At 40.4% G+C, this 18,876-nt stretch overlaps 1 protein-coding gene across 1 annotated transcript in view; it reads right to left on the bottom strand.

Annotated features, from left to right (window-relative positions):
- cadm1a (cell adhesion molecule 1a) overlaps positions 1 to 18,876 on the bottom strand; it is a 598,640-nt gene that overhangs the window by 10,858 nt on the left and 568,906 nt on the right. The gene's annotated exons all lie outside the window — the stretch shown is intronic.

The raw sequence follows: 18,876 nt of genomic DNA, 5'->3' as shown, positions 1-18,876 counted from the left end.
GTGAAACCGCCTGCGACCCAGTGGGAAAGCGATCAACCACCATCCCCTGTGGGGATGTCGAACAGCGAAATTTGAAAGAGATGTAGATTAAACTTAATGCAGGAAGCTTGCAGTCCCTTAAATCTTCTGCGTTAACAACGCAGAGACATGGTTGTGTGGGTTCCTTGGTGCCGGGGGCCTAACTCAGATCCTGGTATATACAGCGTTGCTTTTTAGCTGATATATATGTATTACTACTGTCCTCCAAAATAAACTAATTAGAGTATTTTGTATTGTATTTTCTGAATGATTTTAGGGGTAAAAAAGATGTAAACACAGAAAACAGTGTTTTATTTCTTCTGTAAAGGATGAAAAATTACACGGAAGAACACCAACTCTTTGTACAGTTTTATTTGACTTTCCTGATAATAAAGAATGACAATAAAATAACATTTACACAATATTTCCCTGCAAATATATTAAATACAGAGGCCCTTTTAAGGCTTTGGACCCCAGATAACCCCAGTGAAAACCATTATCCATTAAATAGAGAAAACATGGAACAGTGGAGAAGTTTCCCAATACAGGCTGGGGAACCAAACTTACCCTAAAAGCTCATCAACGACTCATCCAGGAGGTCACAGAACCAAGAAAAATCTAAAGTTCTACAGGTCTCGTTGCCTTAGAGGTCAGAGGTCATGATTCAACAATAAGCAAGAGAGACGAGGCAAAACTGCCTTCCATGGGAGAGTTCCGAGGCCAGAACCACTGCTGACCCAAAAAAACACAAAGGCCCATCTTTATATGTACCAAAAGAACATCTTGATGATCCCAAAGACTTCTGGAAAAATATTCTGTGGACTTACAAGACAAAAATGGACATTTTTGGCATGTGTGTAACCCATTACATCTAATGTGAAGCTAATATAGCATTTCACAATAAGAACATCATACATCAGCCAAACATGGTGGTGGTAGTGTGATGGTCTGAGAATGCTTTGCTGCTTCAGGACCTGGAGCTAGTGGAACTGATGGAACGTTAAATTCTGCTATGATTTTTAGAAAAAGTTAGGACCTAAAAATAGTTTCAAATTTTCTTTTCTTTGATTCTGAAAACATGCAGTTTAGAATCTGCCTCCTATGTGAGATAATAAAACCACAGAGGCTGTGTTTCCTTTAATGAAAGTAATTGTACGTAAGTGATAGTTTCTGAAGCCTCGTTATAAATTGCTTCTCTGGTTTGACATGAACAGGATGTTTCCCAGAACTGACAGAATTCCCATATCTCTGCCTCATTTAAAACTGACCCCAGTGCAGATTGATGATGTACTGGGGACTTTGAAATTATTTTTCATGTTGCTATTTGTAGAGCAGAGAGGAAGCTACAAAGCACTGTTTTTATGAATTAATTACTGCTTTGTTCTGGTTGACATAAAGGTCTCTCTGCTGCCACCAACAGGACAAACCTTAATATTAAATGAAGCAACCTAAAACAGCGGAAGCCTTTATTTGCTGTGCTGATGTTAAATTCCTCTCACTCATTTCCCCCTGAAATTAATTTAAACCAGAAACTTTTGATGCAGACAATCAGCAACAATCCTCTGCAATCCGTCCACATCTCACCACCCTGACCACCCAATGCTCCCCCCACCTCCTCCTCTAGCCAAAGTCCACATTAACATCGTAATAGGAAAGCATGTTAAAGCACAACTCCTGCAGCCTGACAAGAAGTGTATTGGATGTCAGAAGGATTCCTGCTCAGTTTAATTGAATCTGCCCGGCGCTAAAAAACAAAATCCAAAGTCAAAATAACCTATTAGATCTATCAGTTAATGTTTTGTTGAGTTTGACAGGTAGAGCTACGCTGCCCTGCAGGCTGAGTAATGTACGGCGCAGGGCGGGGGGAGCTCTTGATGCAGGCTTTGTCTTCCAGCTCCTCAGCGTGGAGCTGGACTACTTTCAGTACTTTCAGTGAACTACATCAGCTCCTACAGGTGCATCTCAATGCATTAAAATCAAAGAACATAAATCTGTAGATGTACAAAGCTTGTAGAGCCATACCCTCAAAGACCTGCAGCTGAAACTACAGCCTAAAGTGGTTCGACAAACCTATGACTCAGGTGGTCTGAATACAAATACTTGACCCACTTATCATATCTGTCACCTTTTTTGTTACAAATCTTAACATCAGACATGGGTAAATTGAATAAATATAAAAAACAGTTTTTAAATGATGGCCAGGTAATCTGGCGCAGCACCCCATCACTCTCCTCGTACTCGTACTCGTCGTCTTCCGCTTATCCTGGACCGTGTCGCAGGGGCAGCAGACTCAGCAGAGACGGCCAGACGTCCCTCTCCCCAGACACCTCTTCCAGCTCCTCCGGGTGGAGCCCAAGGCGTTCCCAGGCCAGCCAAGAGACATAGTCCCTCCACCGTGTCCTGGGCCGTGTCCTGGGCCTCCTCCTCGTGGGACGTGCCTGGAACACCTCCCGAGGAAGGCGTCCAGGAGGCCTCCGGTATAGATGCCCGAACCACCTCAACTGGCTCCTCTCGATGTGGAGGAGCAGCGGCTCTACTCCGAGCCCCTCCCGGATGGCCGAGCTCCTCACCCTATCTCTAAGGGAGTGCCCGGCCACCCTACGGAGGAAGCTCATTTCAGCCGCTTGTATCCGGGATCTCGTTCGCTTTTCGGCTCAGCTCTGTCTTCACCACAATGGACCGGCACAGCGCCCCCATTACTGTGGCAGCCGCACCGATCCGTCTGGCGATCTCCCGCTCCATTCTTCCCTCACTCATGGACAAGACCCCGAGATACTTGAATTCCTCCACTGGCAGCAGGAACTCCCTTCCAACCTGAAGAGGACAAGCCACCCTATTCCGTTTGAGAACCATGGCCTCGGACTTGGAGGAGCTGATCTTCACTCAGGTAGTCTTTGATATTAAAGAAAAAATGACGATCTTTAAGTATTTACGTTTGAATAAGAGAAAGAACAAAATAAGTCTATAAAAGGGCAAATACTTCTTCAGAGCACCGCATGTAGGAAACAAGTGGGAAAAACCAGGTCAGTGAGACAAACTATAACACTGCAGTTAAGTAACAGAAGCAAAACCATTTGGGTCGACTCACCATGGAAAGAATTTGTCATCTATAAATGTCATCTATAAATATAGATCTATAAATATCTACAGTATATCTATACCCTCTATGAGTCTCAAACTCTAACCTTGCCTGGAGATTAATAATACAAAACTGACATGCCAACCATTTGAAACGAACTCTACCAGTCTTTTCTCAGATGAGTCAGAAAGATGTCAGGAGCTTGTGATTGAGCTGCAACCTGCTAAGGGACATTCTATCAAATAATAGTAGGTCTGTATAGTGTCATATTCAATAAATTATAATATTATTAGAAAGTAAATTTATTTCAGTAACTCAATTTGTTAAGTAAAACACAGTATGTAGACTATTTACACATAGTTTAAAGCATGTATTTCCATTAATTATAATTACTTTGTACTTACAGCTAATGAAAACAAGACATTTAAGATTCAAATATTATATCAGACCAATAAAAAAAACGTTTTTGCAGAAATGTGGGCTTAATGAACTGTTTCATACCTGCTTAAAGGTTGTTATTTTAGAAAGGTACTTTTAAACTGACAATCGAGCCTCATTGAAACGCATATTCTAATTTATTGAATATGACTGTATAGTCACCAGCCACTTTCTTAGGAACACCTTGCCAGTACTGGTTTGCTCCCCATTTGCCTTAATTCTGGCACAGATTCAGTCCGAGCCAGAAACAGTCCCTTAGAAATGTTGGTCCATATTGATATGATGAGAATCTCCTGTTCCAAAACCAGTTTGAGATGATCTGAGCTTTGTGTCACTGTGCATCATCCTGCTGGAAGTAGGCATCAGAAGATGGGTCCACTGTGGTCATAAATGAATGGACATGGTCAGCAACAACACTCAGGTAGGATGGCCTACTCAATCGGTTCTTAGAAGCCCAAATTGTGCCACAGAAATATCCACCACACCATGAAACCACCACCATCAACCTGGGATGTTGATACAAGGAACGATAAATCTAAGCTTTCATGTTGTTTCTGACCCGACCATCTGAAATCCAAACTCAACGTACCAGCCAATGTTTTCCAACCTGTTCTGGTGGGTCTGTGTGAATTGTAGCCTCAGTTTCCTGTTCTCAGCTGAAAAGAGGGGGGCTGGTGTGATCCTCTGGTGCTGCAGCCTATCGGCTTTAAGGTTCTACATCTTGTGCTTTCAGAGATGGTGTTCTGCAGACCTTCGTTGCACTGAGTAGTTATGATAGATATGTTCCCTTTTCACACTATTCTCTGTAAACCTCGGAGATGTGTGTATGCAGCTGTACGTTGTTTTAATTATTCCACCATGAAATTACAACTTTTCAAATGAATAAATAATAGTCCTAAATATAACATTCATGCAGATGAGCTGTAATAAATAGTTTGAGTCTGATGTCACATGTCTGGAGATAACAAATCTTGCCTCGGATGTAATTAGCAGAAAACTAGCAGAATCTTTGTGAAAGCACTGTGAAGATGTATTGTGTTGATGGGACCAAATGGGTTATTAAAGGACTTAATGTAGCAGCGAAAAAACAACATTAACCTCAGAACGGAAGTTGTGAACTGAAGATGTAGAACATCAGGAGAAAAAACAAACTGTGTAAGAGATAGTTATACTCATGTTTAATGGGTCTCGGTTACTGTACAGTCATTTCAATGCCAGGGTCATATAGTTGCTCTACCTCCTGCTCAAACTGACGTTTTTAAACAATGGACTACATATTTAGTGCAGGAGAAAATCTCCTAAACGTTTTCTGTGGTTTAATTTCTATTCAAGCTGGAGCTCAGTCTTACTATGAGGCGTGCTTGAAATACAAAAGATGAGCCTAGAGCGATGGTGTCTACGGGGCTAAACAAAGGATGCAACTGTCAATCAGGAGCGGCCGTTTCAACAGGGAGAGGAACCTACGAGGAACCGTTTAGTATCTCCTTTTCATGGAACATGTTGACAGAAACTTGATTTGAGGCAGAAGAGATCTCCTAATTGGATCTTCTAATCTGCTAATTAAGCATTAGTGATTTGGCCGGTGTGCCTATGCAGCCTGTAGATAGCGGGGCAATAAGGAATCCAGAAGCCCAGTGTGGGTGGGTGTCATAAGAGCAGGGTGCCTTGTCAAGATCCACTTCCAATGCCAGCAACACTGCTGGTTAAAGACTGAATGTAATTAAAGTACCAATGAACCTATTCATTGAACCTATTTAAAAATGTCAGTGAAATCTTTTGGCTCTCGGGTAGCGGGCTACACTGCTTACATACAGAAGGATTCTGCCGACGGTTTATTAAGCCTTTCTGAAAGTGTCAAAAAAGGGTTCTTTGTTTCTGTTCTGAAGCACCGCAGCACCATTAAAACACTGTGTAAAAAAAAGGAGGAAGAAAGTTCAAAATTAAATAATTAAAAACACTGTCAAATTATTCTTTCTTCCTTCAGCACTGATTCAAGATCAGCCAGCTCTCAGATCCTGAGGATTGTTCATTATTCATTATTTTGACACATGTTGCAGTAACTGGAAAAAGCAAAAAACACTGCTCAGGAGCTAAATAAGATATATTGTGATGTTCAAATAATATTCCAGCATGGAGACGTGTGCTAAAAAATAAAACAGAGCAGCAGAAACAGAAACAGAAATATCCTGTCTGTTTGGGTCTTGCAGCAAGCCAACATCTAAAATTAGGATTTATGCAGCACATACTGTATGTGTAATGCTAAATAAATGATTTCTTCTTGGTAAAATATGGTGACAGTTAAGATCAGGGCACAATCATCAGTTCATTATTAGACGAGCTCAGATGTGTTGTTGCAGCATCGTCCCTAATTTCAATCAGCAGCAGTTTGATTGGAAGGACATGTTGCTGCTCTAAATGTCTTTTTGGTCAAATCATAAGATTTAAATTTAATAACATACAGTGCTGTAAAAAAGTATGTGCCCCTTTTCAGATTTCTTCTGCGTGCCCTGATCCAAAGAGATTCAAGAACAGATAAAAAACAAAGTCACTGAGATCTATTAGTCTGAGTAGGGTTACAAAGCCATGTCTGAGGCGTTGGGACTCCAGAGAACCAAAACCATTATCCACAGATGGAGAAATCATGGAACAGCAAGGAACCTTCCCAGGAGTGGCCGGGCCACAAAATTACTTTAAAAGAGCATCAGCAACTCATCCGGGAGGTCACAGAAGAACCCAAAACAACATCTAAAGCTCAGCAGACCTCACTGCCTTAATTAAGGTCAAATTTCATGATTCAACAATAAGAAAGAGACTCGGCAAAATGGTCTCCATGGCCAGAACCACTGTTGACCCAAAAGAACACAAAGTATTTACTAAATGCTCTGTATTTACTAAAAATATCCTGATGATGAACTAACACAGCAGTCCAACATGTTGGTGGTACTGTAAAGGTTCGGAAAAGTGCAACTATTCCCAAACTTTTCCGCACTGCACAGAAGCCTTGAATATCACTTTTGTGCTGCAAAACGAGATTTGATACAACCAAGCCCTGCAAATGTAATTTTGGTTCAGATTCAGATTATTCAGATTATTATTATATGTCACATCTTTACATTAAGACAGTTCTAGACTTTTCCAGAAACATGGGAGGAATGAAGAGCAGAAGGAAGGAAGAAAGGGAGAAAGAAAGAAAGAAAGACAGGGAGAAAGAAAGAAAGAAAGACAGGGAGAAAGAAAGAAAGAAAGACAGGGAGAAAGAAAGAAAGAAAGACAGGGAGAAAGAAAGAAAGAAAGAAAGAAAGAAAGAAAGAAAGAAAGAAAGAAAGAAAGAAAGAAAGAAAGAAAAAGAAAGAAAGAAAGAAAAAGGGCACAATAATGGAAGGTTCCAATGAAAGAAGGATGGAAACTAGGAAGGAAACAAAAAATCAAATAAAGGCACGGAATAGAAACTTAGGAGGGAAGGACACAGAGAAATATGCAAGGGAGAAAGGAAGGAAGGAAAGAAGGGAGCATGGAAAATGTTTATTCAGTTGGGTAAAGAATAGAGTCAGAAAATTCTAATGATTTATTAATCCAGACCTGGAAAACACTTAAATCAAACTCTAGTGTTTTCCAGACTGCAGGAACACGGTTCTGATCTAAAGTATTTGTAATTCTTGAATATTTTTATCAATTTTACCAGTTTTTAACAGGTTATGGAGAACCTGATGAAGGAGCCACATAAGCAAAGTCCATAAATATTACAGAAGACCAGGAAAAAGTAGCTCCAGTGAATTGGTGAAGAGAATGAACAATGGTTGACCCGGGTCACCATGAGATCTGATGTAAAAAAGTCTTACCTTTTGTTCCTCCAGTATTCAAGGTCACTGGGGGTGTGAAACTTGTCACACCAGGAAGAGTGCAGCAGCAAGATTTGAGAAAAGCCATCATTTATTTATATTCTGGTACAATGCTGCTGGTGTCACTACCTATTCTATCAGTTCACATGGCTATATGTGCTGCGAACAAATGATGCAACACTGCATCAAAAGTGTGTGTGTTAAACCCAACGAGACTACACGGTACTGCAGGTGAGAAGCCCCAAACAGAACAAAAGGTACAGAGCTGACACTACAAATAAAAGGTACAGTTTGCAGTATAACATAAACAACTGTGGCTGTATGCTATCCTGGCTGTGTCTGTGATAAATGTTATTAAAGGAAATTTGTTGCAAGCAAGAAACTTAACCAGCCAGCACGGTTCAGCTAGGTCACGACAGCAGCAACACCCTAAAGAGAACAACTTTAATATTCCACCACCATGTTTCAGTTTGTAACTTTCATTCGGCCAAACTCAAGCCAGATTCGGATCGCCCCAATGGTCGTCAGGACCACCCGGACTGTTGTAATGCAGTTGGATCTCTGGAAATCTGGAAAAGCTCTTCAATATAAAGGATGTACTTGACAGAGTACATCCGATTTGACCTTTTACCCACAGTGCAACAGTACAAGAAGTACTGTTCTTCCTTTCTAAAGGTCACTGATGGAGTTGTAGATTTAGCCACAACAACCTCTCATCCCAAGCAGACAGTGTGCTGAATCAAAACATGAGTGTTTTTATGACATCAACAAGTAATTAGACATTTAAGAAGCCTTATGGGTAATAAATGGTGAGTTAACTTGAAAAGGTTAATCTGTAAACATTTAATGTAAACCTGACATCTCATTCTAAAAAATATGTTTTAATGTTTTAAACCTTTATTGTGAAAGGCTCTTCAGTCATAAGGTAGTGTTTTATCTCCATTGATAGCATGGCAACATTTTTGGTTTCCACTGAGCCTAAACAAAGTTTTACAGTGAAATCCTTTCTTCTCTTCAGCTGTCCAGTATCACATGGTTTACATATTTCCCAAACTCAGTCTCCTACTGGCCGACCAGTCCTTGTGGTGACTTCTTAACAGGAAGCTTTCACTTTCCAAATCTGTGCTGGGTCTCAGAGATTCAGATTCAAACACAAACAGAACCAAAGTCCAAATAAGGCTTTATCTGACAGTATCCAATGGACCAATCAATTTGTCAGGTTGTGAGCTTTACTCATTTTTGAGTGAAGTTCCTGCAAAGATGTTAGTTTAGTTTTTCTTATATGCCTTGGCAGTGTTCACGGTCCTTCAGTCACTTTCTTAAGGACTGTCACCCTGTTCCGAACTGTATTATAAGGCCCATGATCACACATGTTTTCCTCCTCATTGATAAAAACCATGCTAAGGCTATCTTTCGACAACCTTTGGAACCATGTGTGCTTCTCCCCAACTGGTAGCCCTATTCCACTATGAGCCCAGTGCATGTCACGTACAACAAACTGGATGGTGTTGCTGTATTTATGGCAATTCTTCACTTGAGCTGCTTGGTGAGACCCTCTTGGTTGCAGCCATAGTAGGGACAAGGCTCAATCTGGACAACTAAAAGCGCTATAAGAAATTACTTTCAGTGGCTCTTAAATCACTGCAGCTGCAGTCCACACCTTCTGAATGCACTTTACAATCCTCTCGAGGGTCTAGTTATCCACCTTTTTCTACCACACTTTTTCCTTCCACTCAACTTTCCAATAATATGATGAATACATCACACTGTGAACATGCTTCTTTGACCTTTAGTGGCTTACTGTCCTTGTGGAACAATCATAAAAACAAACAGTAATAAAAGCTTCAAATATAACATTTTGAATGTAATAAATCCATTTGAGTGTAACTTTTGGAATTGGATTACTAAAATAAATGAACTTTTTGATGATTTTCTAATCTGCTGAGATCCACCTGTTATTGTAAGCAAACTGTGCTCTCTGTGCAATCCAGAAGACCTCTCCAAGTCTCTGCAGAGATGCTCTGGATGATTTCCATCAAAGTCATGGTGGGGTTATCATGACCTTAGGGTCATCATCAAACAGCCAACATGCACAGAAATACAGACAAAAACTATTTGAATCTACATTAACACACTGACCAAAGAGCCCTAAGGGGTGGAGCTTTGTACAAAGTTTTGCCTACTCTACCTCTGAATCAACAATCAGCAAAAATTAGCAACCTGAAGCCACCAGACCAGGAATCAGTTACCATAATCATTTTGTTTTAATTAAAGACAAGCCCAAAGCACAATCTGCATCTCATTATCATTTCATATCTTTTTCATTCTTCAGTTTACTTTTCAGTGGAGCATGTTGGCTGAAATTACGTGTTTAAATAAAACAGTGTGTACTGAAAGTTAAGCATCACCGGGTTTTCAGTTAAAAAATCCATTTTCTAGCACCAACACCTCTACCAGCTTTTACAACAGAAAGCTCAAACTGTTGAAAATCTTAATTTGGTTATAGGATTTAATATCTAATTTACAGCTGGTGGAGAGGTGCATGGGTAAAATAAATCCTTCTCATATTTCCCTCACATGTAACATCAGCCTAGTGTATGTAATGAATTCCAGTTTTGGTGTCAAACACTATAGTGAAGAGAAAGCGTTCCAGCTCGAAAGCCGAAGTGGAGCCAACAGTACATTACCTCCTTTGAAACCTTGCACCTTTTTTTATCTGACGGGGCCATTCATCATTTATCTAATCATGGCAAGTCCTCATCCAAAATGTAATATAATTATGGGCTATAACTGTTCTCAGGATATTAAGCTGTATCTGGGCCACGGCTAGCTCAATAAACATCTTCTAATAATGGCTTTTAGTGGTCTCTGGAGCAGCTTATCCTAACACACCGAGGACTCTCTATGGCTCCCAGGGCCAAATGAGTTTGCAGCTTGTTGCAGAGATGCACATCAGTCCTGTTAATGGGGACACTGTTTGGCAAAAAAAGAAAAAGAAAGCAGCCCAGTGGAGCTTCTCGCCATCCTCTAGACCATTCTTTCCTCTCTCATGCGTGATTATCTACCTACCCACCACCACCACTTCCTCCAACTCTCTCCTCCCAACCTGCTGCTGTCACCGAGCTGCCTCCAGTCACCTCAACAACGGCTGCACTCCACGAGTAGAGATAGTGTCCTGGTTGGTGCAGGTGCATTCCCCTAAATAAACAACCACCTGACTAACAAATAAGGTCAGAACAATTATTAGCAATGTGTTAATCATAAAGAAAAGGCCAGAACCTAAATGAGCTGCAGAAACGTGATCTGAAGAGAAAACACTGGAACAAATGGACTCCCAAAGTGGAGTGCTGTGCCGCCTCTTCTCCTGCCTCATTGATAATAACAACAGAGACTTGGTGCAGCCTGGTGTTGTGCGACAGAATGCTATCAGGGAAATGACATCGGGGGCTTTGTGTAGATCTGTGAAAACAGCAGACGCAGTCCTGAGTGAAGGAGCTGTGCCAAAGAAATGAGGGGCTAATCCATGAGAAGAAGCCAAGACAATGGTCACATTACCATAAAACAGTAAACAGACAGCAGCGCTCTCGCTGGTCAAGGTCGTACATGAACTTCTCACATCTTAAAACACTAACTCCACCTTCTGTGTCACAATAAAATGTTAGCATTGTTCTGTTTTCCTCAGTAGTTCAAGGTTAGAATCAGAACTCCACTTAAAGTCTGATGAAATTTATCTAAACATTTTTTTCAGTCAGTGTCAGTGTTGTGCACAACTGCATTCAAATGAGCACGTTAATGAGTGGCAGCAACGTTTTGGAGAACTTTAAATTTAACTTGAACAAGATTTCTCTTCACCCACCAAAAAACATATTTCTTGCAGAAACACTTTCTGTCACAGGATTTTGAAACAACTGAAATCTTGGATTGAAGTGAACGAAACCTGAGGGCAGAGAATAATATGGAGTTTATGCCATAGCTGGGACAGATACTGTAGCTCAAGCAGGAAGTCAACAGCCAGACTACCATAGGTGTTTATGCACATAAAGTTTGTCAGGTAAGAAACATCTTTCATTTACAGCATTTGTACATTACACATATCCTCTGTTTGTACACAGCGTCTGCTGATATCCATATCATGTTAAATAAATACCTGCTCTCTCCAGACGTTCCTCCTGCATCTTTTCCTTTAATAATTAGCTTCAGCTGTGACTAATTCTCTTCTATGTGTCTGAGCCAAATGAAGGATGGAGTGTTTAGCTGCAGCTACAACCTGATTATGCATCAGTATTTGAAAGTCCCTTTAATCCACCACATGTGTAGCATTAGCTTGAATTAGGTTTTTGGGGCCAAACAAGATGTTGTTGTGAGATAATTAACTCCAGAGAGGCTATATAGAGTTTGAGTGCTGTGGGAGATGTTATCAGAATGTTTGGAGACCTACATTACTGTACAGCAGTAAACGATCAGAACACTAACTGATTATGTGAAAATAAGTGAAACTTGTGCATCCCCTGCATGGCTAATCATAGAAAGTATTCTGGAGACAGTTATTTGCAGAAATCTGATGTCTGTGGGCATCAGAGTAACAATGCCGGTCAGAACTGGAGGAGAAAATCCAGAGTCTCCCTGAATGCTGCCAGAGCTTTAATGTTTAATGTTTTGGTCTCAAGCTGTCATTCATTACTGTGATCAACCACAAGGAGGCTACACTCACAACATCATCCTTAGGTGTTTGAGTTTTGGATTTCTGTAGATGTCTGTTTCTTTTCGTGTTTATATTCTCACTGTTACTATTTTAGATTATCCCAATGTCACCTCGTTTCTTAGTTCATTAGTACATTTAGATATTCTCTGTTAGATTTCCTTTCTGTGTTCCTCTCTGTCTCCTGCCCGTTTTCTCTCCTGCCTCAGCACTCTCTCCCTTCATTGGTAATCTCCTCCTGATTACACCTGCCTGATTTTGCCCCACCTTTCTCCACTTTTCACAGTGTATTTATGCTGTCTGGTTGTCATGCCTCATTACTGGATTATCCTGTTTGCCTGCCCGGTTAATGTCCATCTCATCGCCCATGCTCGGACACTCACATTCCCACAATTATTCAGAATATAAACTAAAAGAAAAGACATTAATGTTCTTTTCACTGATAAATCCCTACTTGGTATATTTTAGAAATAAATGTGGAAACGTTTACCTCAGCTTTGTTTGCCAACAGCTTCACAGTGAGCTATAAGAGAATGTCTGAAGCTTTTAAAAGATCTCAGCAGATGGAAAGTGAGATTAAATTACAACAGGAAAGAATAAAAGAAGGTGCTTTACTCCAGCTATTAATAATCAATTTCAATTTCCTCTTAGATCTAATTTGTACCTTGCTGAATAGTAAAATATAAATACTTTAGGATGTGACCCACATTTCAGGCCAAAGGAGCAGAACAGGGGCGAGTCCATGGAGGATTATAGAAACTTCTGTGTTCACCAAACCAAAGGGACAAAAACTAACTGTTAAAGATGAAAAAATGTAAGACTGTTGCTTTTACAGCAAAACCAGGAAACTCGTAATACATATATATATATATTATATATATAGTCAAACTTAGTGCAGCAGCCCACAGCTATGCAGTCTAGTAAAAGAAGAATTTTCAGAATAGACAGAACAGGAATATGGTTAACAGGCGGTGTATTGGAGAAATAAAGCTACACAAACAATATCCGCTCACAGTACCTAGTGTCAGCACAATGATACTAAATTTGACCCCTAAAAACCCAACTGGCCTGGTTCTTACACCCCCATATGACACAAATAGCATACAGGTGCAGACAGATAGAAAGCGAACACGGCTGCAGAGCTCTGATTGTTCTTACGTGATTATTGTGGAACATTTCACAATAAAATTACCAGAGCGAGGTACTGTCTACTCCAGAAATAACCGAAACAAACATTACAGCAAACATAAAACTCCCCCACCTAACCTTCCTTAATGCTCACCTTCTACCAATGATCCACTGTCTTTCAGTGTTTAACCCTATTTTTCTCCTAGACATGGCTACTGACTGAGCTTCTACTGTGACTAACTATGTGCTCTTTCTCACTCAGAGTTTATCTGTTTTTTCTTCCTAGATGAAACCACTAAAGGAGCTACATCCATTAACATTTACTTTTCCTTCCTATAGACGGTACTCCTGGATCAGTGCTTCTGTGTTCTTTTTCTGGCTCTTCTCTGTTCCCTCAAACCTCCAGTAGGTCATGGTCAGGGCTTGACATTAACACCCACCAACCCGACAAATGCCGGTGAATTTTAGCAGTGGCGAGTAACACAACCACTCCGACTAGCCACTTTAGCAGGTTAAATTATATATACAGTTTTTAATTGTAGTTTTCTCAAATGGCATCTGAAATAATAAACAAGTTGAATTGTGACACTACAACTCCCATGAGCACTGCCTGCGTAGAGTGTTTGCTCTCTGGTCCGTTCATGACCAACGTCGCTTTAGACAGGCGGTCCCTGTGGAGAACACAGTTGTGAAGCGGTGGGGGCGGTAATGTGGAGCAAATGTTTCTACTTTGTACACTGCCAGTGTTGCCAAGTCCGTTTATTACAGGCGACTTTGGGCTGGTTTTTCTCTGAAGTCACAAGCAAAAAGGTTTGGACTTGGCTTTCTTTCCGAGTGAAACCCCTTAATTATCTCCCAGCTCCCACAATAAAGCAAAACCCGAGTGGTAGATAGTTTGTCTTTTCCACACCGCTGTTTCCTGGTTTTAGCACCCACCAGAGTTGACTAGACAGACCCCGAACACATTCACGCCAGAAACCAGAGTGACAGGGAAACGAGTGATGAGACGGCGTGAGAATGTGATGCAGTAGGTGGGGAAAATATGGAAAGATTTTAATACAGAGTGGGAGAAAGAGAACGCATTGAAAGACTGGATCTGACCTGAGATGGGAGATGTCTCCCTTCTGATTCTGCAGTGTGAAATATGTGCTCACCATGCCTTTCCTTTTAAACACACTTTAAAGAAAGTTTTTTTTATGTTTATTGTCATTTTGCTGTTAAGTATTCAAAATGCACTTTCCTTTGATCGGTTGTTATTTCAAATTCCAAAAAATGTTTATGGTAAAAGTGTTAATAACAATTTTGCTGTTGCTTTTTATAATGCCATAATAAATGTACACATTTACACAGTGGTGTTTGGCCAGTTGGGCTTTTTTTTGGGCTTGTTTTGATAGAGCTGGTTGCTTGTTTCTCTCATGAGACCTGGCAACAATGATCACATTTTCAAGGAGCTTTACACAGAACCTTGTCGGAGCTGAATGCTTGATAATGACCCAAAGTGGTAAACATTTTATGTTGTCTTGATATGATTGTGTTAAAGGGTCATTTATATTTAAAATGTTGTAAATCTAGTTCAAACAAATTCTCAACAACAAAATTGTGGCTGGTGAAAATGCTGAGTGGCTAGTAAATCTGGAAAACCACCAGCCACAGTGGCTGGTGAACAGAAAGGTTAATGTCAAGCCCTGGTCATGGCAGATGGTCGCTCACACTGAGCCTAGTTCTGGTTCTGCTGGAGGTTTCTTCCTGTTAAAAGGGAGTTTTTCTCTCCACTGTCTCTACATGCTCATGATGGCATCCTGAGAGGTAATTCAGCCATTTGATTCAGGTGTGTTGGAACCGGCATGCATCTGAACATTGCTGGACCGCAGCTCTCAAACACTGGAGCTGGAGAGCACTACCTTAGCATTTACTGCTGGAGCTGATGATCCTACTTATTTAAATGCTTTCTGTTCTTTATTTCCAAACTGAGCACGGAGGAATAAAGTCCCATGGCTGTTACAGAATCAATGGTGAAAGCAGATGGCACATCTCGAGGCTTGACTTCACTAAACACAGCTAAAAATATTCGTACAAGGAGACTTAAAACACCTTGCAAGCAGCACCTGCTCTGCTGGTAGAGAGGAGAAAGACGTCAAGGTGAAAATGTTCTTCTCAGCAGCTAAACTTTAATTTTTACACAAATGAGCAAATCCAAGCCAACTTGAACATCCGTTAAACGTGAGATTAGAAACAGTTAAACCTCACTGTGGTAAAATAAAACTTAGGTGGTTGTTTTCTTATTTAAGCCCAATAGAGCCGTCCTCATGAAGTGAGACTTTGCTGATAATCTCAGTGAAATTGGAGTTTCCCCTTTTTCAATATCTCTATGAGAAATGACATTGTTAAAGTATATGTCTACCTCCAGGTTGGTATATGATTGGTTTATTTACTACTACCCACCAAGCTGCACATTAACAGTCAAAGTAATAAAAACAACAATGAACAATTCATTTTAAGATTATAGGAACATGCCTATAACATGACATGGAGATAATATATTTCACAGTAATACCGGTATTTCCAGCTTGTGTAAAATGTATGTTGGTGACATGTTAAATTGTTCTGGCAGAAGATTGAAAAACAGCTTGAAAGGAGAAGATGTGAGACCAGTTGGTGTGAAGAGGCCATTATGGTGAAGGTGCTATTACACCCAGCAGAGCTGTGGGACAGATGGGGTGACTGACAGCTCACATTAACGTGTTCGCTGCATCTGGCAGCCTAATGAGACTCTCTTTGTTAAAGGCCATCACAATTAAAGCACATAATGAAACACTTTGTTCTATTATATTTCCAAATGTTTATCTGAAAAATAAAAACGACAATAATTTTGAAGACATTGTCTGGTGAGGATGTTTACTAACTATGCATAGTTGTAAAACCATCTGCCTGATTATGAATTTGGATCCAGATGTTTTCAGGTAGCATTCAGGACCTTTGATGCTGCAGAAGCTGGAGAACCTCTGGTTTCCATGGTGTTCTTTTGGTACATGAAGGTGGAGCAAATTGGTTGAATGAGTTTTTACCTCATCCAGTTAGACAAATGTTCTCCAGATGTTGCAACAAATCCACGTTAAAGGGGTTAATGCAGCTGATGTGTTAAACCAGACCTGCTGTTTGCTTCTAGATTCATTTATCTATTTCTTTTATATTTTATGTCCTAAAAGCTGCCTGAATATCGTTTAAGAGATCCAAAGGTTTCTGGCACAGCTTTACCAACTTCCAAGGTGCATGAAGAGGGTCAAGAACTGGTAAGGTGAAAACTTCCGCAACACTTGAAGTACTTGGAACAAACTTCATTAGAAGACGCCTTGGTCTGCTAATGAAGTTTGTTCCATACATTCCTAGATCAGCCCCTGCTTCCAAGAAATACTTGTACATCCTTAAAAATTAGAATACTGCGTAAAAGTGCAAAATGTTTTGTCAGTCATCTCAGAAAGTGAACTTCATATAGAGTGATATATTACAAGCCTTTGTTTCTTGTAATTTTGATGATTATGGCTTCCAGGTAAAGAAAATTCAGTGTCTCAGAAAATTAGAATACTGTGAGAAACGTTATTATTGGAACCTCATGTTGTCACACCCTAATCAGCTAATTGATTCCAAACACCTGCAAAGGTTTCCTGAGCCTTTAAACGGTTTCTCACTCTGGGTCATAGGCTAAACAATCATAGGGAAGACTGCTGACAGGACAGAAAACAGTCATGGACACCCTTCACAAAGAGGGTAAGGCACAAAAAGTCATTGCTGAAGAAGCTTTTTGTTCACAGAGTTCTGTATCCAAGCATATTAACAGAAAATTGAGTGGAAGGAAGAAGTGTGGTAGGAAAAGGTGCACCAGCAACAGGGAGAACCAAAGCCTTGAGAGGATTGTCAAGCGAAACCAATTCAAAAATATGGGGGAGCTTCACAAGGAGTGGACTGAGGCTGGAGCCGGTGCATCAAGAACCACCACACACAGATGAATACTAGATATGGGCTACAAATGTTGCATTCCCTGTGTCCTGAACCAGAGACAACATCTTAAGCGTCTTACCTGTGCTAAGGAGAAAAGGAACCGGACTGTTGCTCAATGGTTCAAAGTCCTGTTTTGAGATTAAAGTAAATTCTGCATTTCATTTGGTCCCAGAGTCTGGAGCAATGACCATAGTGTTTCTGTTCTTGATTGGCCAGCAAACTCCCCTGACCTGAACGAACATAGAACATCTATGGGCTGTTGTCAACAGGAAGATGAAAGACACAAGACACAACAAGGCAGATGGCCTGAAGGCACCTATCAAAGCAACCTGGGCTTCCATTACACCCACACAGAACCACAGGCTCATCTCCGCTATGCCTCGGCCCAACCTAGTATTGAGTGCATTGAAATGGGCGTACATTTGTGCTTTAAACACCTTTTTTTTAATTGGTCTAATGTGATTTTCTCATTTTCCAAGACACAGAATTTAGGGTTGTCTTTACCTGTAAGCCATAATCATCAAAATTATAAGGAATAAAAACTGGAAATATTTCACTCTATGCGGAATGAATCTCTATAAAATAAGTCTGTCCGTCCGTCCATCCACAGTTGATCACTCTGTCAGGTCTCTTCTGATTTAAGATGATAGCTGCACTTTTAGCTTCATCTGCAGGAAACATCTTTAAGATCATCCATCATCACTTTTAAGCAGCTCATTTTCCAGCAACCAACAGGACTTGTTTGACATTTATTGCAGTCATGTGACTCAAATTAAAAAAATGTAACCAGCAGGAGGTCACTCATAGTTATTTTGGTTTGATCAGAGCTAATACTCATATTTCAGTGTCAACTGACCCAGACTGGGATTAGCACAACAGATAAGGGAAAACGAGTACAGTAATATTAGATCTACAGAAAATAATACATAATCAAGTGATATTTGAGCATTTTGGTGATTATTTATCTCCAGAATTCATATAAATACCAAATACATATACTTATATGCAATGGTTGAGTACACTAAGTATGCAATGGTTTGTTTAGAGTAAAAAATGGAGGTAGGAAGGGATAAAATGTCAAAGCTTGGGTGCATGTAGATGAAACCTCTAAATTCTCCCATTGAAGGTTTTAAACACATCTTATCCATAAGAAGGTCTGCGAAGGAAGAGGTAAAGATAAAAGTTACCCGATATCCTCAGAGGTCAAAAGAAATGTATAACTCATACCGAATAATTAATTTCTTCTGATTTAACTATTACCAAAACCACTAATTAAAACTTCATGGTAGGGACATTTCTTCTGCTGAGAAGTTTTCAATCCCTGCAGCTGCTGCTTGATAAAAGCTGTTGATGCATCTATTTCATTACTCCTCAGTTTATTTCATCATGAAAAGCCAGACGGAACCTTAGAGGTTCACTTGACTTTCAGCAGGAGGTGAGCTACAATGGCAGGAGAAAGGTTTGGGGTGGCGGTGGTCTGTTTGTCACCTGCCACACTCAGTTCTGAGTCTGAAACTAATTAATGCAGCATATGTGCCTCATTTGAAGAGAGCCCCAAAGGCAGGTTGAAGCCGTTGATTGCCAGGTTAGAATGCAAAAACATTCACCTGCGTGCACACGCCCAACGAGCACGGATGGATCTTAAATAAAGAGGTCCTACTGGGCCATTAATGACTGCT

The sequence above is a fragment of the Girardinichthys multiradiatus genome, chromosome 11 (genome assembly GCF_021462225.1).
Source record: "Girardinichthys multiradiatus isolate DD_20200921_A chromosome 11, DD_fGirMul_XY1, whole genome shotgun sequence".
Taxonomy (NCBI): domain Eukaryota; kingdom Metazoa; phylum Chordata; class Actinopteri; order Cyprinodontiformes; family Goodeidae; genus Girardinichthys; species Girardinichthys multiradiatus.
The sequence above is the reverse complement of the archived record's forward strand: the minus strand, read 5'-3'. Positions and strand labels throughout refer to the sequence as shown.